Source organism: Peromyscus californicus, unplaced genomic scaffold (genome assembly GCF_007827085.1).
Source record: "Peromyscus californicus insignis strain IS unplaced genomic scaffold, ASM782708v3 Scaffold_19__1_contigs__length_69161282, whole genome shotgun sequence".
NCBI classification, from domain to species: Eukaryota; Metazoa; Chordata; class Mammalia; order Rodentia; family Cricetidae; genus Peromyscus; species Peromyscus californicus.
Window position 1 is genome coordinate 41,965,685 of NW_026294491.1, and position 24,679 is coordinate 41,990,363.

The 24,679-nt window shown below is 37.5% G+C and overlaps 1 protein-coding gene across 6 annotated transcripts in view; it reads right to left on the minus strand.

Moving 5' to 3' along the window:
- Nucleotides 1–970: 970 nt before the first annotated feature.
- Khdrbs2 (KH RNA binding domain containing, signal transduction associated 2) overlaps nucleotides 971–24,679 on the minus strand; it is a 529,113-nt gene continuing 505,404 nt past the window's right edge. For 2 of the 6 annotated variants that reach the window (XR_008219929.1, XR_008219928.1), the window contains 4 exons: nucleotides 19,286–19,377; nucleotides 2,818–2,982; nucleotides 1,856–1,951; nucleotides 971–1,392 (listed from right to left, as the gene is read on the minus strand). The gene's annotated coding sequence lies outside the window, so the exon portion shown is untranslated. Of the gene's footprint in view, nucleotides 1,393–1,855; nucleotides 1,952–2,817; nucleotides 12,552–19,285; nucleotides 19,378–24,679 lie in introns of all 6 variants that reach the window. The other 4 variants (XR_008219926.1, XR_008219924.1, XR_008219925.1 and 1 more) reach the window with 3 other exon arrangements.

Below are 24,679 nucleotides of genomic sequence, written 5' to 3' on the forward strand. Positions count from 1 at the left end.
GAACTGAATCATGTCTTGGCCTAATAATTCACATTGAAAATGAGAAAATGATGATAACCTTAAACTGATGCTCTCAAAACTATTGGAGAAACATGGAGCCTCAGCACTGCTTCCTTGCATGGTGAGAACCTTGACATGTACTAATAGTACTAATACTCATTTTAGAAGTCTTTATTAGGGCTGGGGAGATGGTTCAGTAGGTAAAGTGCTTGCCATGCAAGTGTGAGGACCTGCCTTCAGATCCCCAACATCCACGCAAAGGGCCGGACATCATAGTGCACACTTGTAACCTCATTCTGGGAGGTGGGATGGGGAATCCTTGAGACTTGCTGGCCACCAGCCTAGCTTAATTGGTGAGCTCTGGGTTCAGTGAGATGGACTCTGTATCAAAAAACTAAGGTGGAAATTCACCGAGGAAGACACCTGGCACCCACCTATGGTCTTGGAATCCACATGTGCTCTTGTACACTTACAGTCACACAGGCGCACACCACAGACACAGCTATACACACGGACACACAGACAGAGACATAAACACATATACAAAAAATTTCCACTAAGCAGGAAAATACTGAACACTTGTTCTGTCCAAGGCTTTAAAATTTAATTTTTTTTTCTTTAATGAGACTATTCAAAAGCCTAGATGCATACTTTCTTTATCACTGCTGAGTTGCTATTTGGAATCATACATCTTTAGCCTCAATAGTCTGCAACATCAGCTACAACTTTCCACACAGAGTCCCTGAGTGATGGAGAAAATCTGTTGATCAGTCCTACCGTGGTGTGTTGACTCTATGAGACAATCTCAACAACTCACAAGTCAGACACAGACACAAGGTCCACAGTTGAATACATGTTCTTCCCTCTCATCACCCACTGGGACATCTGTCCCCAGGATCTCCAATTTCTTCCAGATATATCCTTCATTGAATCACACCAAGTAGTTTCTTATATAGATTAATACCACATACACATTTCCAAAATCATGTTTTATTAAGTTCATTTGTATATTCAAATAGCATTTCTACAAATTGAAAAAGCCTTTTTATTTAAAGATCTCAACAATTTGATTGCTTTTTATAGTGCTGGAGTTTCCATTATTCCTTTATACATTTTTATTAATTATACCCCAAACACTGAAAGCTCCATGGCCCCTAAACACAACTTGTACTTAATTATGTCTTTTTCAAACTTGAGCTTAATCACCTTTTCATTATTTTGTACTCCGAAAATGCTTTATTTCAAGTTAGTTGCATCAGCCACCAAACACTATGATTTTTCCTCAGCAGTGTGTTGTCTTCATTAGCAAATTGCATTTAGAAATCCCCTAATCCAGTAGTTCAAGCTGCAAGAGATTTTTATCCTCAGTTCTCACTGGACTTCTGGCAGTATCTGCAAACAGGAAACAGTTTTGGTTGTCACAATAGAAGAAGTGATAGTTCTTCAGTCCTAGGAAATATTTTATCCCAAATGTCAATAGTTTTGTTAATGAGGAACACTAACATAAAGCAAATGATTTCTTTATTTTAATCCTTTTACTTGGTGATGGTGATGTATGTAGTATGTGCATGCATGTGTGTGTGCATGTATTTATTACTGTGGTGTGTCTCTGTGTGTGTGTGCATGAATGTGCTGTGGTGTGCATAGTTTGTGTTTCGTGTATAGTGTATGATTATCTATTCTTGAATGTATACCACTAGAATACTATGATTTCGTATATGATTTTATTATCTTTAAAGCCTAGCATAAAATCCTGACATATAGGTACTCTAAAATATTTTTAAAATGTAAAATTATATAGACTATCTCATTCATAATTTTACAAAGAATAAACATGCAGGAAGAAATTACTTACCAATAAATCTGTGTCATATTCAACATATAATTTCTTTGATGAATTGGATAACTCAGTTGCCATTTGAATATTTCAATAATGAAAATCAGTATTATTCTGGTAAAGAAAAAAATACTATGAGTCATTCATATTTGCCATCAATGGGAAGAAAACACACACTTTAATAATAGATGAAGAGTTGATTTTGGCAGATCTGTGTTTACTAGTTTTTCCTCATGATAAATTTGTCAAGGTTTTATTTTATACCAAGCTACAGTTAATTCTTGCTTGCAAAGGCCTCTCTGCTCAGCTGTAGTTGATTGAATCAGCTCCAATTTGTTTGGATTTTCTAAAAATGGAGAATCTAGCTGTTGGGCAAAATAAGACATTAAGTTTTCTTGCAAATTTGTCATAAATATTTAAAATTATTGCTATTGGAATGTATAAACCACTTTAAAGTCCCTTGTGAAATGATGCATTTTGCCTATTAATGAAACATAAAATTTTACATAATATCCAACAGTTTCCCATATATGGAAAAATGAATGGGTCTTGTAGTCTCTTGTCCTGGAAGATAATATTCAAATTATTTTGCTTGCCATTTAATATTCTCCCAAGCCAGACCTTACATATGTTTTTAGGCAAATCTTTTACATATGGTTTGTACTGACTGGCGTATTTTATTCAGTTTCCCTTGAGAATGTCTCTCATTTTCTCTATGTGATATTTTGTCTCTATACCCTATATTTTTCATAGGTAGAATGAACTTGTTCTTCTGCCTACAGTTTGAAATTACACAGTGAACTCTTTCTTTTGATTTCCTCCCAACCCAACTTCCTCTTAAACTACTAATTACCTTAACCTGTCCATCTGATCTGCTAAATCCCTCCTAAAGCTCAGTTCATCTCTTAGTTCACCCCTCCACCTAGAACACTGTAACATTTATCTCTTAACTAATTTATATGACCATCATTTATCCTTACCTCTGTGCATTTTAATCTTTATTTTTCCTCCAGATTCTGCAGTCCTGGAGGTGGGGACCTGATTTACAGATAGCTGTGATTATTTACACTTAGCATCCAGTATGATGTCCTGTACATGGCAATTATGACACAGCTGGATGAAGGTTAGATTAGTCACAGTTTTACCTTAGGAATAGAAAATAGTGCAACAGTCCAGTTATAAAACATGAAATAATATCACCCAACATATAAATGTAGAAAAACAAATGGAGGGAAGCATGCTAATAATCACCAAATAAAATACCATACCATAGCATGTTGTATACATGATAGCCAAAAGTAAAGTGTGGATCTTGTTTGATTTAGATTTGAACAAATTATAGAGGGTCATATTTGATATAAATGGGGAAATATGTATACAAATGTGTAAAAGATAACATTAGAGACCTATGGTATAAGAAAGGGGTATATAATTTATCAAAAGTGGTCCTTATCAGAGATAAACACATAATTGTTTTTAAATAACAGGATGACCTTTGCTTTAAATATTCCAATAAAAATCATGAGGGAATAAATCAATTAGTAACATTAGGCAAAATGTTGATCATTACTGGCACAGTGAGGGTGGTATGTTGTCCTTTGTACTGTAGTCAACATATATCTAAACAGTTACATGTCTAATCACTTTACTGACTTTGCTGCTGGTCTTTTTTACTTCTAAACTTTTCTCTCTTCAACGTTCAGTATGGGTCACTTCCAGCTTAGACTTCCTGAAATTGAGCATCCGCTATGGTCCCCTATATTCAAAGATTTTCATTGGTTTATGACTGCCTACTAAGTAAAATCAGTTGTTTATTTAGCATCCCAGAACTCAGGGTGGTGCCTGTAGTGTCTACATATTGAGACTTCCTTTAAACACTATGTCAACTGAAACAACTGCATTTCCCTGAAATACTCCACATGTTTGGGTCTCTCTTCTTTGCTTTAAGATGTTCTTAACTTTTCTACATAAGATAACCTTCCATTCTGCCTTTCATCCCCCGAAGCATGAATCATTTCCTGTCTTTCAGAATGAGCCTGTTTCTCTATAAGGTGCTAACACACCCGGTGTATGTTTTCCTTGAATAGGGCTCTATCTTGTGTTATGATGCAGTATAACCTTCACCTCTGGAGTTAAGTATAACCTCTCTGAAAATACGATTTACCTCGAATCTCTGACATAGATCTGTGTGCAAGATATATTTAACAAATACTTGTTAACAGGTGGGTGGAAGGATACTAATAGTTGTAAACAAAGATAGTTTGAGATCAAGTTTTCTTTTGGCAGTGTTCTCATAAAAATAAAAACCATGACTTTAAAATTTAGTTTTGCAGTGATTGTCATTATTGGAAATTGCCAGGCATTGGGACAAGTACAGCATTTTCACTGCCATGTTTACTCTTCCTCATTCTGTAATTTTATAGACGAGGAATGAGACTTGGCCATATTAGGTAACTTCCATGTATAGAGTTCATCTGAGTTCAAACACAAGTCTGCTTGAAGTCAGCCCTAGTAACTTCTTTTATATTTTTACTGTGTATGAGAAGCCCAAGTTCTGAGGACATAACTAAAGAGCTATTCAGAAGATTAAGCAGAATGTAAACAGATGGTGTTGCCCTTCTTCTCCCTACAGCAGTAACTAGCTTGTCTCTAATTGGTTTTATGCAATGTTTAAAGTTGCTTTTTAGTTTGCCCTGAAAAAAAAGAGATGTAACATCCACTTTTATATTTGCCATTATTTTCCATTGTCTTTTACATATGGACCCCATGTATTTAAATTGTTTGACTGAATGCATGATAACCCCCACCACCACCACACACACACTGAAATGATTGTGAGTTACTTTAATCTGAAAATTAGAAATTGCAAGTACTGCCTAACCCAGGCATGTGCCCATGGGCCTATTAGTCAACATGTTGTAGCTCACACTCACTTCTGTAATTGCTCTCAGAACCAAGTTCAAATTTCATAAGAAAATTAATGCCATTATTTTATAGTTTCAGATCCCACTTGCTTTAAATAGTCTTGTTTCTTTCCAGAAAAAATTCCTCCCTGGAAAGATGAGATAATTGTGAGAACACTTAAAATGTTCCTCTAAATGAACTCCAAAATTGTGTTTTTGAAATTTTTTTGGGGAAATACATGGCTCTCCAAGGTGACCATTTTAGGGAACTGCTTTGAATATGTAAACCATGCTATAAATGTGTGCATATATCTGCATACATTCTCCAATATGTCTATATATAAACATGTGTATGCATAGGTTGATATGTATCTATATTTCCATAGTTTATATGCTAAATATCATAAATTTACTAAATATTTGACATGTCAAAAATTTGGAAAAAAATTCTCTTGAGATGAATGACAGCAATGTCCTTGTAAACGGTCCAGGGGGCTTTGGCATAGACAGGTGGATTCCTTAAGAATATTCAGGTAAGTCATTTTAAAGCATTTCCTGGACTGCTAGATGCATAGCATGCTTCTATGCTCAGAGAAGGAGACTTATGGGGCATAATAGCCTATTAAAACCTCAGAAACACTTCAGAGGCCAGAAGAAAACATCATATTGTCTGGAACTGGAGTTAGATAGTTGTTAGCTACTATGTAGGTGCTGGGAATAGAACAAGAGTCCTTTGCAAAATCAACAAATGTTCTTAATCTCTGAGCATTCTCTGTAGCCTCTGCTGTTCTCCATAACCTTTTGTGACATCCCACTGTCTAGTTTACGTGGATCCATGGTAGCTAGGGTGACAGTTGTGATGTGGTGCAGATGCTGGGTTTGTGTCCCTCTTATTCCTTCCAATAGGCACACACATTTTTGTGTTTTGATTAGTTTCCAGGGCTTTTATTCAGCTTCTCTTTTTGCAAATTGTATTACTATGGCACACTTACAAATCACTGTGAGTGTTGGCTCCTTTATGCATAAAATATAGATAACCTCATCCCTATTAATAGTTAGTTGAAAAATCAGTAGTGTGCAATGTGCTTAGAAATATATTTGGCTTATCACCAGTGTGGTCTTGGACAATTCCAGCAGCTCAGTGGGGAACACTAATATTCTTATAGCTATAATCTTCTCTACAGTAGTTACAGAAATGTTACATAACCGGGTAACTGATGCTGTAAAGTGCTTTCCCAGTCATGGGCACTACATAAGCTCTGGGATTACCAAGTATTTTAAAGTAGATGGTGTTCAGAGTCCTTGCTTCTCAGACACAGAGGGGTAGGTGAGTGGCCTTGGAGGAGAAGAAGAAGGTAGAGAAGGACAGTGTCTGGTAATTATGGGGAAATGCTTTAGAACATATCATCGATTGCCCTTGTTTTTATTTTTTCTGAACGTGAGCATCTGTATGTAACCTAAATTGGCCTTGGTCTTACAAGTCTCCTCAATGACAGGATTAAAGGTATGCTTCACCATGCAAGACTAATTTGTCTACTATAAAAGACCATTATTCTGTTTTGTTTTAACTTGTAAAGTGATGAAAATACAGAGTTTTTGACCTGCCTTTTGTATGTGTTCAGAAAAGTTCCTGATGTTCCATGGCACCCAAAGCATCATCTTCATCTGCTGGGAAAGAACTTCACCCCTGGGGCAATTTGGGAAGTTTATTACATTTTAATTTAAAATTTTTTTTTGCATTTCTGAATCTATTTTTGCTATTAGGAAAGAACAGCTAGAATATGAATACATATGATGTGTATTTAAGTATGCATTTATTATCTTAACTTTTAGGTTTCTAAAAGTAAAGTAAGATCACTGAGAAATAACCATGAAACTATTCTATAAGTGGCAAATCATTATAAAAACACTTGGTGATAGCAAAGGCAATAATTTGTATGGGGGGAGTTTGATAGTTAGGCTTCAAATTTAACTGGAGAAGAGGCAGGGAGAGCAATACAGAGAAAGAGAGACAAAAAAAATCAATGGCAATTGAAAAGACCACAAGGAAACATTATTTTGTGCTTATTTAAAAATTAACGCACACACTATATATATTCATATATATATACACTATATAGTGTCTCTCTCTCTCTCTCTCTCTCTCTCTATATATATATATATATATATATATATATATATATATATATGTTGCTATACCACTTGGGGTAATAATACCCCCTTACAAGTTGCATAGACTACTTAACGCAAATCTCAGTGCCATAGGAAACCTCTCTTCTAGTTCTTGGTCAAAGGAATCAAAAAGACTCTGTAAATAATGCAGGCAATTTCTATTGCCCTTGCTTGTCTTCCATAAATTGAAGGTAAGAAACTATTGCTAAAGACACATGACTTGGAGGAATCAAGCTGGAACTGGCCTGGAAGCCTCCTTCCTGAGGACTAACTCTCCTAGTATCTGAAGGTGCTATACAAGCTTCCCAGGAAAAAAAAATAAAAAATCACTGCTCCTACCTGGCTGTAAAGCCCATGAGCCACAACATGAACAGCATGACACGATACCTCCAATGTTGCAATAGTAGTGCTTGTATCATGGTGACCACCAACAGCTATGTAGTTGGATATAAGACCAGCTCAGTAGAAGTGAATCCATGCCTGGTGCTATAAACCAAGTCAAACTACCCATGGCTGCTGATGTCACAGACCTTTGCAGATCATTACAGAAATCTACAACTGGTCAATATGAAGAGAACTGACCTTGTAGTACACATCTTCAATTCATTTATCTGTAATAGAAGCCTTTCACCTAAGTCTCAACTAGCATAGCAGAAAAGGGAGTGAGAAAATGTAAGCGTCAGAGAACCAGGGCTTCTATTGCAAAATTGCTTTTTCTATATATTGTGACAGGGAGTTGTACCCCTAAAATCTTAACAATATGGCCATCTAAGCAAGACCTGAACAATGACAATATCAGCTGACTTCCCAAAGTAGGTGGGAAAAAAGAATCTCATAGGTCTCACTCATGAATGAAGAGCTCCAGGTGGCTGCTGGGAAATAATCAGTTTTCCACTCAAGGGATGGACCTCCTGATGGGTTATCCCGTCCCAAGCGTGCAGCCTTAAACACATATATATATGAGCAACACTAAATGGATTCAGCATATTGTATTTACACACACACACACATACACACACACACACACACATACACACACACACACCTCATATAATTGAAAAAGTCCTGAATTTGAGAGAGAGTTAGGTGGAAGTTGGAGGAATTGGAGGGCTTAAAGGGTAATGTCGAAATGGCATAAATACAGTAGTCATGTAAGAAATTCTAAAAAAAATTTAAATTTAATTGTTTTACATCTTAAATGAAGAACCAATCACAATCAGTATTTCACAAACATGTATCAATAAATCAAAATATGTGATATATGTGTAAGTTAATGCATAATTATCTACAATTATGGATACATGTGATACTTAAAACAGAACTCTAATGTTTGATAACTGCTCCTCTCTGCCCTGGAGATGAAGTTGCTTCAGTTATTAGTTGTGACACAATGGATTAGAAAATCAATTCTAAGATGCACTTAGTGAGATTTTAAATTTTAGTATTCAGCTACTCACAAGTTCCAAAACTTGCTGATTTTTCCTTTTGTACTGAAAGGTTCTCATTAAATATGTAATATGTCTTATGTTCAAACTTTTTGGCACAGCTAAGGTAATAGGAAGTATTGTGCTCCCATGTGTCTAGAGACCTTGTAAATAATTTTGTATTACTTATTTAGCCATAATGAACCTGTATCTCATTTACTTTATTATTATTGTTGCTGTTTGAGACAGCATCTTGATATGTAGCTCTGACTGTCCTGGAACTCACTATGTAGACCAGACTAACCTTGAAATCACAGAGATCCTTTAGCCTCTGCCTCCCAAATTCTAGGATTAAAGGTATGTGCCACAATACCAGCTTCCTTACTTATTTTTGCTATGAAGTATTATGTCATCTGAGAGGAGAGATCATCAATTGAGAAAATGTCTACATATGATCCAGCTGTAGGCAAGCCTGTAGGGCATTTTCTTAATTAGTGATTGATGGCAGAGGGCCCAGTCCATTGTGGGTGGGGCCATCCCTGGGCTGGCAGTCTTTGTTCTATAAGAAAGCAGGCTGAGGAAGCCATGGGGATCAAGCTAGTAAGCAGCCCCTCTCCAATGGCCTCTGCATCAGCTCCTGCCTCCACGCTCCTGCCCTGCTTGAGTTCCTGCCCTCACTGCTTTTGATGATGGAACTGTGAGTGAAATTAACCTGTTCCTTCACAAGTTACTTTTGGTCATGGTGCTCAGTCATAGCAATAGTTACCCTAAGACAAATGCCAAATTTTGTATTAGGAAGAAGTGTTTTAGTAGAAAATATAAGTAAAAATAATCTAACTCATAACATCCTAGGACTCGCTTTGCTTCCTTGATTGAAAGTCCAATGACAGCAGCACTGATATCAGAAAACGGATGGTAATTAAGACCGGAAAAGTCCTCTTAGAAGTGACGCAGATTGAGATCACACACAACAGGATCTAAGATGCCATTGTTTCTTTATCACAAATTTCTTTTTAAAGAAGGGAAGTGAATTTAATATAAAGTTAGAAGATGAATTCTAACCTAGTCATTGGTGTTGTTATCACTGTTAGCTTTTGTGGAACTGGCTGTTTCTGTAATTAACTGAAATATTTACGTATAACTCCACCATTTTTCTAGATAGTTTCTGCCACACAATATGTATACACCCAAAGTTCTAAATGTTTATATTTTAGGTAAGAGTGAGATCTAGTTTGACACTAAAAGTAAGATTAGAGAATACCACTGTCACCATGAGAGCTAAAGATGTCCTATCCTGCCTGAGTCACCTGTTGTCTATCAACAAAGCACCATCACTAACTTTTCTATTTTACTTTGACCATATCATTTATCCATTCACTCACTTGTTCATTCAGTCATTCAGAAATATATTCACTTAGGAATCTATACCAGATGTGCTAGATCTTTGAAATTTAGAGATGAGCACATATTGTGCTTACAAGGAAAATTTTCGGTGAAGACAATAGCCAGATGCTTACAGTAATGTGGTAAAACCACAAGAAAACTACAAGTGCGGAGAAGAAGAGAGTGTACGTGGCTGTGTCATGGAGGAGGCAGAGTACGTCCTAAAGGAATCACCAGTGCATAGCAAGAATGACTGAAAGTAGGCGGGCACTGACCCCGTGGTTATATGCATATGATTCCTCTCTAAGGCCCATATTTTACATGGCACCTGATTCTCTAGGTTCCTGAACTAACAGAATTAATTCTCACTGCTAATCTTTTCCAGAAAGGCATCTAAGGGAAGATCTCTCCTCCCCTTTGGGCTATTTTGGGGTTGAGGAGTTTTTGAAACTGATCAAGAACAGTGGTAAGACTTCAAGGTGGCAGTAGCTCACACAAGATTCAGTGGGCTACTTTGACAAACTCTGGTGTAGGGAAATGTCCCTTATCTGCAAGTCTTGTCCAGATTCTGAGATATGGAAGAGTGTAGGGGAGGACAAAGGAATCATACAAAGCATCAGATTGTTGGGGAAGTAGATGTCAGGTCCAAATACATCTGAGCTAGCATTTACCAACTACCAGAGATGTGGAGTCAGGTTTGATAGGAAACACAGAGCAGGCATATCTTTAAATGGGTAAAGATTTAGGTAGCCTACTTTAAGAAAAATAAATGCATGTGTAACATTTTGTCTTTTTTTCTCCTGGAGTGACTTTTGAACTGACTGGTTTTACCCTGTAGTGAAGGAGTTAAACAACCGAGGGGTCATAGTGCAGAGGCTATTGACAGAGGAACTCCACACTAGTGTGATCCCATGGCTACTTAGCATCTCTGTTGGAATGTCAAAATCATATCATGAAAAGACCTGATCAAGACAGAAAACTTATTTCTACTGTTTTTTTTTTCAAGTGGGACTGTCACCCAACACATGAAGCAGACACATCCGGCTTTTACGTGGTTCTTCCCTTTCCAATTCAGTCACTCCTAAGCATGTCTGAACTACAAGCATCTTCTCTGGCTTGCACTGTTCTGGTAGTTGTCTTCATATTTTATTTACACCCTCTTCCCCCATGTTCTCCATAAAGCAGTCAGGAGTGTCTCTTATAATATGTATTAAGCCACAGTAGCCTGTTTAAATAACTTCTAACGGTGCCATGGTCTACATTAAGAACACTCATACCACAAGAAGCTGCATTCTCTGATCACCACTTGCTCCTCCATGCTCTCCTCATGGTGATTCTCCCATGGCTCTCCACGTCCCACTACAGATGCAGGGATGCATGCATGCATGCTCACGCCACACCACGACACCTGTACGGCGGCTGTTCTTTCTGCATGCCATGGGAATCTTGCCCGGAACTTGAATGCCTGCTTCTTTTCTGTCTTCAGATGATGCTTAAATGTCAGCGTATTGCCCTAAGACAGCCTTCAAACTTCCCAACCTCATCATCGTATCTAAAGCTTTCAACTAATTTCTGGCATACATTTCTGGTGATTTGCTGTTGAGAGCTGTAATTAGACAGAAGCTTCATGGGAGCAGACTCTATTTGTTGATGGCTGCTTGGTTTGTGGTTTACATTTGTTTTTATATCAGGTATCTAGTGCAGTGCTGTGTCCATAGGGAGAACCTAAATAAATATATATTAAATGAATCACACATATTAATAAAGAATCAAAAAGGAAAGAAAACAGCATGAGAGGGTCTCTTACTTTAAGGACTAATAGTGCTATTTATAATGATGTGTGGGGAGAATGTAATTGCGCCCTTTGGGACAAAGAAAAGGGGGTCAAAGAGCCTTTGAATGAGGAAGTTTCCTAACCACCCAGGTATGTCAATGCAGACTCCTCAGCAATGCCAAGCTGACTGTGGAGTGGATGGTGATTAATTGTTTTCCAAATTGCTTAGACTGTAGGAGATGCTGTAAGACTAGTGTTCATTACGTTCTTGACAGGTATGTAAAGTCATATTTTCTATCAAGGTAAGAGTAAAAGAGAGCAAACAGATAATCCTGTCTTTCTGCTGCACCTTTTCATGTTTCTCCTACATCTTTTCTGATGCCGCCTTTCAATTCTTGCTACTACTTATGTGAGTTTTTCATTTCCCCGCTTACTTAGTCTTGGTGGAAATTTAATCATCATGTATTAGCAGCAATCCTATCTTAATTTTGGAATGGAAACAGACAAAAGTAATTATAAAGATGACAAAAATGACTGAGAAACAATTATTAAGCATGTTGGACATTATTCCAAAGGCTTTGTGTGTTCTGTTATTTACTTCTAGGATGAAGTCTTATGAATTCAATGATTTTATGATCTCTGCTTAAGAAAGAAGGTGGAGAGAGAAGAAAAGCAGAGGTTCACAGCTTGTTTGCAATCTACCACTTAGAAAGGATTGAGGCCAGAACCAGAAAGCAGATGGTCTGGTTCCCAGTATACTCTTGTGATTGTATCGTATTCTTCCTCTCTTCGAGGTAGTTTTGATTTGTGATAAGTGAACAAACACTCACATAATATGCTCTAGGTGTGTTCTGAAGACATCCAGGTTGGACTGTTTAGGAGAAGCAGGATGCTACAGCAGAATGGGCCGAAGTGTCCACTTACTTTTCCACCTCACTGGCTGGACAGCAGGGTTTTACTGACAGGTGTTCTCCTAGGAGAGCTGGGGCTTCTCTATTAGTGGGCAGCAATAGCAGTGAACAGCAGAGGTTTCCCCACCCTTTTCTTTCTGTGTCAAGCTGAAAACAAACAGAGAGGAATGGGAGCCTTTTCCCTGGAGAGGCAGATCATAAACCGGTGAAGTTTTAGAAGAGAAAAAAAAAAGCAGTTTTTTAAGGCTCCTAGTTTTCTTCTTTCTATACTATTTTGCTCAAGACGACTTAAGAGCTGATGTAATTAATGATTAGAAAAAGCTGTTGATTTCCACCGATTCATTCCCCTCAATGAATATTTATGGATATTAGTATGTGCCAGACTTTGTGTTAGACTTGGTATTTGTTTACTGGAGACGGACCCTTAGGAATAAGAAAATCTATGGAGGGAAATAGAAATCAAACATAAAACCCACATTTATACAAACATGCATATGGTTATATTTTAAATATGCTACTTACACATAAACATACTTTATGTATACTATATATTTTACACAATTATGTTTAAAATTCTACATTTTTATATGCTTATTACATATACAGATTTAAGATATGCATATAATATCATTATGTGTTTTGAAGAACAGGGCTAGGTCCTATGACAGAGACCTACTTATCAATGATGAAAGTACTATAAAAGTAATGGTGAATCCCTAGGGAGTGAAATTTAAGGATACTCCTTACTGTTTTTATTATTATTATTTGTTGTTATTTGATTGTTTGTTTTGAGACAGGGTCTTTCTATGTAGTGCAGACTGTCCTAGAATTTGCTATGTAGACCAGGCTGTCCTCAGTCTCACTCACATAGACCTGCCCACCTCTGCTTTCTGATTTCTGGGATTAAAGTCTTAAGCCACAAGCAGCAGAATCCCTGTATTGCCTGGGCTGCCTGGCCTAGCTCACAGAGTATCCGGAGAAAGGACCAGTGCTCTGTATAGGCCACCAAATACCCATTTATAGTGGACCTATGTATAGTGTGAGTACACAGTATGTTTATTTGATAAAGAACTAAGACACCAGCACAGATAGCAGTAAAATCTAGAAGACATTCAATTCTCACGCCTATGCCGTGAAGAATAAAAGAAAAAATACTGCTGTCTGTAGAGCTCCGAGTCTAATTGGGGCGAATAAACAAATGCATGAGAAATGGCACTGGAGGCAATGGACCACTGTGTGCAGAGACAGCCATTATAATTGAATAAACAGAGCACGGCTGAGCTCGTCCTCTGAAAGGAAATGAGTTAGAGACGCGGCATTTACTTAATTGATGGTGGAGGCAGCGAGGACATATTTAGATGGACATGGAAATGAGGCTTAAATTTAGGCAGACAGACTCAGAGAGAGGGTGCAACTTCTGCTGGAAGAGAATATAGCCAAGAACAGTTTTGAGAATTTTCATCTCAAGTTGCTAAAGTGCTTTCATGTCTTTCCAGTGTCACTGTTGTTCAACAAAGATATAAGTTCCTTTATGGACAGGGAACAAACCCCAGGTCTTAGAAAAGTAACCAGAGTGTTGTTGAAATATGACTTGAAACTAAGAACGGTGAGAAACAAAACACTTTCTTGCCAAGAGCTCATGGTAATTTTGACCTAGCCCATAAGACCCCAGAGCTGTCAGTGCTGTTTTAAGAGTTCAGCAAAAATGTTTTAAATGACACCTAAGTGTCAGGGAAGTTTCTGGGCAGTAGATGAAGGAAGGCGGACAGACTTTTTATTATGGAGACTCAAATCTGTCAGAGAAGGGAAATATTACACTTCAAATAATGCACCATCAGGGCACAAGCAAGAAGCTGCAAGCAACACCTTCCAAACTGGGGCGTGGGGTGGGGGATAAGTTCACAGAGCCTAACAGGGGGAACTGGCCATTTGAGGAGAAGAAGCAGAGCAATAGAATGGTGTGTATGAAAGGAGTGTGGGAAATCCCCCACACAAGGCTATTTGTAGAAACTTGACATTGGTATATGCTACCATGTTTATACCCCAAGAAAGCTTAAGAAGCTCTAAGGTTGCAGACCAACAGTTTGACACATTTGGTATAAGACAGGTGAATAACTGTAATTTAAACCTTTTTGAAATAGACATGTTTTGTAGCCCTCACTTCTTTCATTGGAAAGAAAGCACAAGGAACAGGATTTTAGAATAGGAACTAATATACCATATATTTTAATTCTGCTGTTTGCATAGAGGGGAGTCTAGGAACCTTGTTATCCTTTGTGACTTACTAGACCAGTGGTTCTCAACCTTCCAAATGCTGGGGCTGGTTCCTCATGTTGTGGTGACTCCCAAGCATAAAATTATTTTCATTGCTACTTCATAAGTATAATTTTGTTACTGTTATGGATTGTAATGCTAATATCTGTGTTTTCAGATGGTCTTAGGTGACCCCTATGAACCACTGTCTCTTGATAGGATAAATCAGCTCCTGTGACATATATGAAGAATTCTCTATGAAAAAGAGGGGTAGGCAAGGTTTGTGCTCACAGGTAACAGTTGAGTGTATTCTGACACTATAGTTAGCAGAAACTAAGACAATTATTTGTCCCCACCTCTGGGAGAGCACAGACAGAGCTCAGGTGGCACTGTCACTTAGAAAAAGAGAAGAGCCGTGAAAGGAACACTGTCTGCGGGAGATCCTGACCCGGAGCATCTCTGAGGATGGTATGGTGATGACCAGAAAGATACTGCAGCCAACAGTCTTTCTTCCCCAGGAATTTAGTAAGAGCAGGTGGTCCAAGCCCAACCTGGAATCGCCCAGCAACCAATGAGGAAATAAAGACTCACTTGGAGTATCTGAATGAGGCTGTAATGCAGGTACTGCGAGAAACAGGAAATTGATCATTACCAAAAGAGAAGCTATGAAATAAGAAAAAAAAAGGGGGGGGATGAACCAGAAATTAATACCAGGAGTAAGTCACACCAAGATCAGACTGGCGGAGCACAGGGGAGCAACTGTCACAGCATGGGGAGCTGATTGCTATCTGGTGGGAGCCAGAATCCAGGCACATTTGAGAGGGTTCAGTTAGGAGACGAAGCGGCAGCAGAAGTGACAAGATGAGTGAATCTCAGTGAGGACTCTGTCTTCTGCTTGTTCCATCTCTAGTCTTCAGAGGCTCCACTTGGAAGAGCCAGCTGCGCCAGCTGGGATGACCCTGAGGGAAAGGAGCCCTGGAGAACAGATTGATCCTGATTGAGCCAGAGGAAGAGCAAGGTCAGGGTTCAAGGGCAAACAGACCTAGAAACTGCAAAACCCAGTGAAGAGGGTTGAGCTGTAGAAAGCACAGAAAGGAAGCTTGCACTTTTTTAGATTGTGTGCACGTAAGGTAAGCATGTGCAAGACAAATCTCCCGTCTGCTCGGCTTTGCTTGGCCAGGTCAGGAGGGAACAGGAACAGCGATGTGCCCACTAACTGCAAGACACAAACGTGCAACCAAAACTTGGTTTCCCTTTGTCTAGAGATGCTCATCAGAAAAGACCAAGTGATTTTTTTTTCCTCTCTAAAAAGAAACTGCTCTTTCATCAAACTTAGAATTTGTTTGTGTTACTAGTATATTTTATTCATTAGTAATTCCTCGAATTTGTCAACAAAGGTTTATTTGCCTAAATGACCGTGCTGCATCAAGCTAAGACAGGGGGTTTGCTTTGAGTCTTTACTGACCTGCAGCACTTTGATAAATGCTATTGCCTAGAAGGATGCAGTAGGAAGTTTGGGCACCATCTGTGTTGGCCATAGTAACCGCTGTGTAGGAATAGTAACCGCCCGGAGAAAAATGTGATGCTCATTTAAAGGATGCAATGTACGCAGAATCCAAGATGATCCCTTTAATGTAATTACTGCGCCTTTCACTGACCTAGGTATCTCAAGCTGTTCTGATGTGCTTTTGTCATGGATTTCTACAAAACTCGTTCAAGTGGGGCATTGGCTTCTAGACAATGTAAAAGCGTGGCTGGTACTATGCAATCTTTAGGAGACTAAAATGTTATCTAGTCTAATCCTCTGCTGATTTGCCAGAACACACTCCCCAAGCACTTTCTCCATGCCAGGGACTTTCTAAAAGGGCAACATGATTGTAGCTTATTAAACAGATTGTTTCATCAGGCAAAGAATCATAAAAGAGGGTATATTTTTTTCTCACTTAAGGAAGGAGAGACTAAGGCAGAGATCTTTTCCTCAGTATTAGCCGATTGTCAATGAAAGATTCATACTTAGGCAATCTAACAACAACAACAACAACAAAAACTATTTCTCCCATACAATGTTTTCTTTAAATAGGTACTCAGCCAGCAATATCCTTAATTATAGAGACACATATTTAGCTTGCTCAGCTACCTTTTTTACACACCCCAGGCCTACCAACCTAGGGATAACACTACAGTTTGCTGGGCCCTTCTACATCAATTAGTTATCAAGAAAATGCCTCACAGACTAATCAGGTGTAGGTAATTCCTCAGTTGAGATTCCAAGGAGTGTCAAGTTGACAAGTAATAATAGTCATCACGTCAAGGATGTGATGGTCCATGCTTGAAATATCCTTAATACATGGATTCATTGTATTCTCAGTTGTCTCATGTGGCCCAAGGCAAAAGAAATATTTTGGGTCTGGTCTTGTTCAATCACTACTCATAATGAATTGTGCAATTATGTATTCCCTCCCAGTGTTCACCTGATGATGATCAGGCCTCTGCAGAATGAGGATGGGGAGAAGGGAGGACAATGCAGTGCCAGTCACCAAGGAAGCCAGGAGAACAAAGCTTTGAGTGGGGCTTATTTGGCAGCCAATATAAACACTAATATTCTGCTGAGCAATTTGAAGTTGTGAGGTTTCATTTAGTTCTGTATTTCATGTGTCTGTGAGAATACAGTCCCCTTGAGAGTTTACTAAATATTACTTCGGATGGGAGGACACTTTTTAAAAGTCTTTCTATCTTAGACAGAAAGGTCAAATGAATCAAAATCAATCAATGGGGAGGGCCAGCCAGGATTTCTTCAAGTGATCTCAGGTCTAGGCCCCCAGTGACCTAGGGCTATGACAATAGCTTCTGCCCAGGCTCTTCCTTCCAGGTCCTACATGTTCTCATTTCCTCATTCTAAAAGAAGTGGCTATCTTTGCTACTAAAATTGTTTTACCCTGAATGTATGTTCCATGTTTTATGAAGTGATTGACACACTGTTTGAAAGATCAAAGCTTTCTGCCATCAGTTCACCATAATATTTTCCCATCGGTCTTCTGCTTGCTTTTTATTCTTTACTCTTCTGAGTATCTTCTCCCTCTGAACATGTTTCAAAATGTCTCCTGAGATTCCACCCACAGAATATGAAAATCCAACCATTCTCCATCACAGAAATCAATGCTAATGATGTTTGATCTCACTGTGGCCAATAAGTAATGTGAGATTATGATTCTTGGTTATCTTTTTGGGTATGACTTTAAAAGCTTTCCCTATCTACCCAACCAAAACAGTGAGACACCAACCATCTCTTGCTAAAACATAGGAAGCAGCAAATGGTGCTTGAGAAAACTTGGGAAGCCATGGTACTGTTGACGGATAGGCTTGGTGGCTTTGCTGCTTCCTGTGGAGGGACTGATCTGAGCAAAGAGTTGTATGGCTTTGGCGGTTTGAATGAGATGTCCTCTGTAGTATCAGACATTTGCTCTCTTAGTCCCCAATTGGTGGCACTGTTTGGCAGAAGTATGTCACTGGAGGTGGACTTTGAGAATTTAAGGACTCCTGCTACTTCCTGCTGCCTCTGCTTCTGGCTTATGGTTTGTGATGTGAGCTTAGATGCTCCTTCAGTGGCTATGCCTGCTGCCTGCTGTCTCCATACTGCCACCATGGACTCTAATTCTCTGAAACCATAAGCTTGAATAAACTCTTTCAATCTATGAGACACCATAGTCACAGTGTTTTCTCACAGCAGTAGAAAAGTAAGCAATACACCAGCTGTTCTCAGAAGAGAACCTCCTGCAGCTAACTTGTTTACAGCTCCTTTGCTGTTCTTCCTTTTCTTCTGGAAAATAAAAAGCCTTAAAAGCTTGCTTCATGAGGTTATGATGATTGTGAGAGCCTTTGGTTCCAGAACAACAACAACAAAGCAAAAACAAACAAAAGCAAACGAAAGCAGCCCCAAACTGCCACAGCTAAAATACTCAGTCTTTACATGGAGACGGCTGTAATTGGCATCATGGTGGGGGGAGAATAAATCAAGTGTCTGAACTGTCCCATTCACTTAATAACTATGTGATATACAAAGTCTAGATGCTAACAGCCATGTTAACAATCTAAAGATCAAAATGTGAACAAAAGCACACAAATCCTGCCATTGTGAGTTTGTGGTCTAAATTAGGTTTACTAGCTGTGAATAAATTTATTACAGATATTAATATGAACGTGTAATTATATATAAGATCTCAAGCATATTATAGCTCTTTTATTAACTTTAAATATTTGTTTTTATTATTTTAAAATGTGTGTGTGTGTGTGTGTGAGAGAGAGAGAGAGAGAGAGAGAGAGAGAGAGAGAGAAAGAGAGAGAGGAGAGAGAGAGAGAGAGAGAGAGAGAGAGAGAGAGAGAGAGAGAGAGAGAGAGAGAGAGTCTGAGTGTCAGAGTATGGGTATGTGCATGTATAGGATAAAGGCATTGGCTACCCCCAGGAACTGGTGTTATGGATGGTTTTGAGCAGACTGACATGGGTACTGAGAATTGAACTTGGGTCCTCTGAAAGAATAATATGGAGCTTTTAACCACTGAACCATCTCTCAAGCCCTAAAGACAAGATACTATTAGTTTCTGCTATAGAAGATAAAATTTCTTTCACTTACTTTTTCTCCACATCTGGTCATTCCATCCAATCTCATCTCATTTATGATGACATTTTTTTTCAGCCCTGGGCCAAATTAACTTCTTCTTTAGTCTGTAATGACAGCACACAGTCCATATTTGGAGACATATATTGTATCACCAAGTGAACTGTAATCATATTGTGCATAAGCCTGGTTGTCTTTACTTGCCTTTCAATAACACAAAGAACTTAGTGTATACTCATATGAATTTCCACTTTTTACTAGAAATAATGACTAGATATTTATATATAATAGCATTTCTGTACTGCTATTACATATGTTTTATATTCACATTGTTTACACAGTGGTACAAGAAAGTTGATTATGAATACATATTATTCATGTTTATTTAATATTTTTTATCAGAAATATTTCTAAATTGGAGCAATATGTAGAGATTTCAGACACGAATATCCTATATAGCACAGCAGAATTGAACTTTCATTGGTTCAAATACAGTTCTCTTCTTATTTGAGATATGGTGAAGAGAAAAACAAAATACAAACAGTATGTAAAGTACATGTCCTCATCAAGTATTCAGTACATGATAGTAACTATAGATATGAGAGGTTGGGGAGTTCTTCTTCCTCTAAGAATTTTCCTTTTATTCAGATTCTTTGTCCAGTATCCTGATAATAAGTTACTCCCAGGTGCCCAGGCATAGAAGTTTCAGTGGTGGGCAATCTATGGAAAAATCATAATACCTCATTCTTCATTTTTAACCTGTAAACCAATTTAGGATTAATAGCTGAAGCAATGTTTGTGTTCATGAGAGTCACATACTTTGTCTTGTAGAACTGTTTAATAAAGTTGTGGTCTAACATAGGGAAAAAATCAAAATGACAGTGCCTGGCATAAACAAATCTTCCAGCAAATCTCTTTCATTAATATAGAGACATCAGTGTCTTGAACTACTACTTGGTTAAGTTCGGACTTCTGCATCTTAAAGATCATTTGGCTTTATAAAAACACAGTTATAAAAGCTCAGGATAATAAAAGTATAACAACTGATAATATTTGAGTATGTTATGCAAAATAATTAATTATATAAACTGGTAATTAGGAAAAGACTATGCCATCTTCTGTTGTAGTCTGAGATCTAGACTTGCACACTGTGAGAGCACACCATGCTGTTCTATTCTCCCTAATTCTGTTTCTTTAACTGTTATGAGGCAATAATAAAATACTTGACTCCTTATTGCTTCTCCTTTTTTCAATGTTGTACATAGAAATCAGGGCTTTGTGCAAATGATCTACCACAGAGCACTGTGTCCCCAGCCAATGCATTATTGGGTTATTATAAAGAATTCATTATTCATTGAAAGCATTTTAAGGTCTCTAACAATTGGCAAGCATCTAATAAATGGGTAATAAATACTGAGAGCCTTTTATTATTGTTCATAGATAAGGCTATCATACTTTCTCACGCATACTAAAGCCTTGAAAATGAAAAGGTGGAATGGGTCAGATCTACAGCAGATCAACACTGTAAACTAAGACCCATGGGCACTCTGTTTACAGTGCATACATTCATTTCTCCGTTTGCTTTAGAGAAAATTAGAATTTCAGGAGGGAACTCATGACCTTATTCTATCACATTCTGTTCTCTCTGCTCAAATTCATATTATCCCACGGATATTTACTGAATGCCTCCATGCTGGCTCTTTGCAACAAAACATAACTTCCCTCTAACATAAAAAGGTGAAACTTGGAAAGATGACCACAATAATTCTTTAAACAGAAGCCCTATATATATCTATCAGGTTTCATAGATGACGTTTTTCTCCACAGTTACATTTGTCTCCTGTTCCATTTATTGTCAAAAATGGTTCAAACATTTATCATGTTCTTTCAACAAAATTCATATCCTTGTTGACTTATTTTGGTTTTCTGTTTTACTCTAATACTCAAGAATTCATAACTTCAAATTCTTGTGATATAAGACCTAAAAGTCATGGGCAAATGAGAATCAATACATTATTGTTTTGTTGCTATAGTCTACAATAAAATCATGAGTTTTTCACTTGCTTGACAATAATTTAATGCACCACTCAGCTTCCATCTGATACAAAGAGCAGTTTCACTTATTTAAACATTTCTGTGTGGGCTCACAATAACACTTTATACTCACCTTAAAAACAGAGTTCATGAATGAAATCACAAATGGATGATGAAAGGTTCACCTCACTGCTAGAAATATTGACCCTCCAAACAACCAGTGTCAGATTTATGCTGCTCTAGGGCTTTCGATTATACATCATCACTTATATTCTTTTTTTGTTGTTTTGTTTTATTTTTTCGAGACAGGGTTTCTCTGTGTTGTTTTGGTGCCTGTCCTGGATCTCACTCTGTAGACCAGGCTGACCTCAAACTCATAGAGATCCACCTGGCTTTGCCTCCCAGAGTGCTGGGACTAAAGGCGTGTGCCACCACTTCCCAGCTGTCATCTTTATTCTTATATGAATGGGGTAACTTTGAAGTATTATGCAATCACCCAGATAGGCATCTCTTAGGGATTCACATATAGGATTTCAGTTCACCACATGGCAAATTTAACCACAAGCAGCAGTTGTCAGGCAGACTCAAAGCACAATAAATTATCAATCTCACCTTTTATAGTTAAATGCTTTTATATTGCCTGTTGTAGGAAAACAGTTTAACTAACATCATTCTAGCTATGATTGGTCTTTCTTGAGGAAGTTTTTATGAGTCTGAGTGAAGATAATGACAACCATTAATCACTGTCATTGGTATAAGTCATGGGACAAACAGTGATATTTATAAGCAGCTAAGACATGGTGGGAAGCAGATGACTCCCTCGGAACTTAAGCAGGCATCTCACTTCATCTGACTGTCATGCTAGTGAAACTGGCCTAACACTAGTACTATGCAGTGGACAAATGTATCATGAGACGTAATTTGTCTTTCTCTACAGGGCACCAAGCTTTATGTCTCTACCAACCTCAAGCAAGCACCCTGCTTAGTGGCTACCAAATGATGTTCATATGCTGCTTTCATATCCTTAGTTACCCAGGAATAAACTCTTTTAAGTCATTTGAGAATAATTAAACTTAATGAAACTTCAACAATTCTTAAAAACTCCAAGAATTCTTATAGGATCTCATTATATCATCTAGGTGATAAGGATTATGCATCAGTATTCAAAGTTCTTACTTTGTATAGGAATAAAAGACGAACATGAAGAAATGACTCATACAAGTTGAGCTTTACTGTACTAACACTGAAGATTAAAATGGGGTTTGAACAGAGATATATGTCAGACAAACTCAAAAGCAAATCTTAGTTTGGAGTACCCGAATTCTCAACTTGTCTATATGTAACTTATAATACCACTGATATTCTATGCTTATATAAAATTTATCACATATAAAGCAATAGTTGATTTATGACATATTAACATGTTCCGGCTAGTTTGTAGAATTACTAAAAAATATACATTTGCAGAAATCGGGTAAGTTCTTAAAATGGAAAAGTTATTTCTGGCTTTATTGTTATTTGGACAGAACAGATTACAACCATTCTCTATTGGTTCTTATATAAAATCTCTGATATCTCCAACACGAGGGCTGTTAATTAACTGACCAGTTAGTTGAACATCCTTTTTCACAGGGGGGAACTGAAATGCACACTGAGGAAAAGAGAACACATTTCCTTTGCACGCTATGTATAGCATTACATCACACAGAGAATGAGCAAGGACTACTACAAATGTATTTTAATAAAGCTGTGGCTCTCCTCTTCTTGTCTTCTGCCTACACTCATCACCAGGAGGTTCAGAAGTGATGATTGATGATAGAAAGGAAATTTGAAATCTTGCCAACTTCACACTATGGACACAACTGAGTAATGACAAACTTGATATTCCTGATCAAAGCTGACCGCTTTGGACATTAATACAATGGGCTGTTCATTTCTTAGTTAATTTGGTATTTACTAAACACTATTGAAATAAAATATATGCAATTGAATTCATTAGAATTTGATTATTTCAGCTCTATATTTTTTGTTATTTGTCATAAGTAGGAATTATTTGCCCATTGTTAACAATCTAAAACAGAATCCCTATGTTTACAACAGTTAAGGTGATCAGTCCATATTTGTTATTGTTCCAAATGAGTTGGCCAACCTTACATATAGAGCATTGAAGAACATGTTACCAGAGCAATTAGCTTATTTTTATTTACTTTATCTTAATCATATGTGTGTGTATGTTTGTTAAAACAAGTCATTGTGCCTCCACTGAATATAATTTGTCTAATTCTGCATATTGTTATATATTAATTCATATACTAATTGATGTGCTTATTTTTAAAGCTATTGAGCATCCATAAGAAAAAACATTGGGCATGTTCTCCTGGCATTTCACATATAAACTGATGAGAAATGAAATACTAAATCCTTAATCTTACCTCCAGTTAAAATTAATACAACATGTTACCACAGATACTTTATAATTATTTCTTATATATTAACAATTAAAATACAAAAGATATTTTATAATAAACACTGGGGATAAACTTTAAGTTTTATTTATTCTAACACAAACCATAAGTTATTGTTAATTATAGCTAGAATTATTGGGAAATGTTCAAGTGTTTTATGTTAGAGACATTCTGCTAATATGTGTACTCTTTGAAATACTGTAAATGTACTGTTTGAAATGTGACACCTGGATCACTTGTAAGTAATGCTAATTCTGTAACTGAAAAGTTTGAAAAAATAGGTCAATGATTGTTGACAAATTGGCAAGTGTCTTATTTATGATAGACAACTAGTTTAGTGAATATTTTTTTTCTAAATTTTATTGTGCAAAGTAGAATTCTGGCTTAACAATAAAGTCAGAGTCGTGTAAATCCCCGATTTGTAAATTAGAAATTTTGTACAAATAATATTTGGTTTAAATCTGAAGTAAGAATCTTATTTACTTATGTAAGTTTTGAGAAGACCTGTATTCTTTTTTTTTTTTTTTTTTTTTTTTTTGGTTTTTCGAGACAGGGTTTCTCTGTAGCTTTGCGCCTTTCCTGGAACTCACTTGGTAGCCCAGGCTGGCCTCGAACTCACAGAGATCCGCCTGGCTCTGCCTCCCGAGTGCTGGGATTAAAGGCGTGCGCCACCACCGCCCGGCCTAGACCTGTATTCTTTGAATGACATAACAAAGCAATATTCTGGGCAATACAAGATATTGTTGGTGTTTTTTTTTTTCATTACACTTTTAGTATTTTGTATGTGTGCATATGCATATAGAACAGTGTAAGTGTGGAGCTCAGAGGATGGCTTGTGAGAGAAGGGTCTATCTTTCCATCATGTGGGACACTAAGATTGAATTCACAAGGTCAGGTTGGATAGCAAATG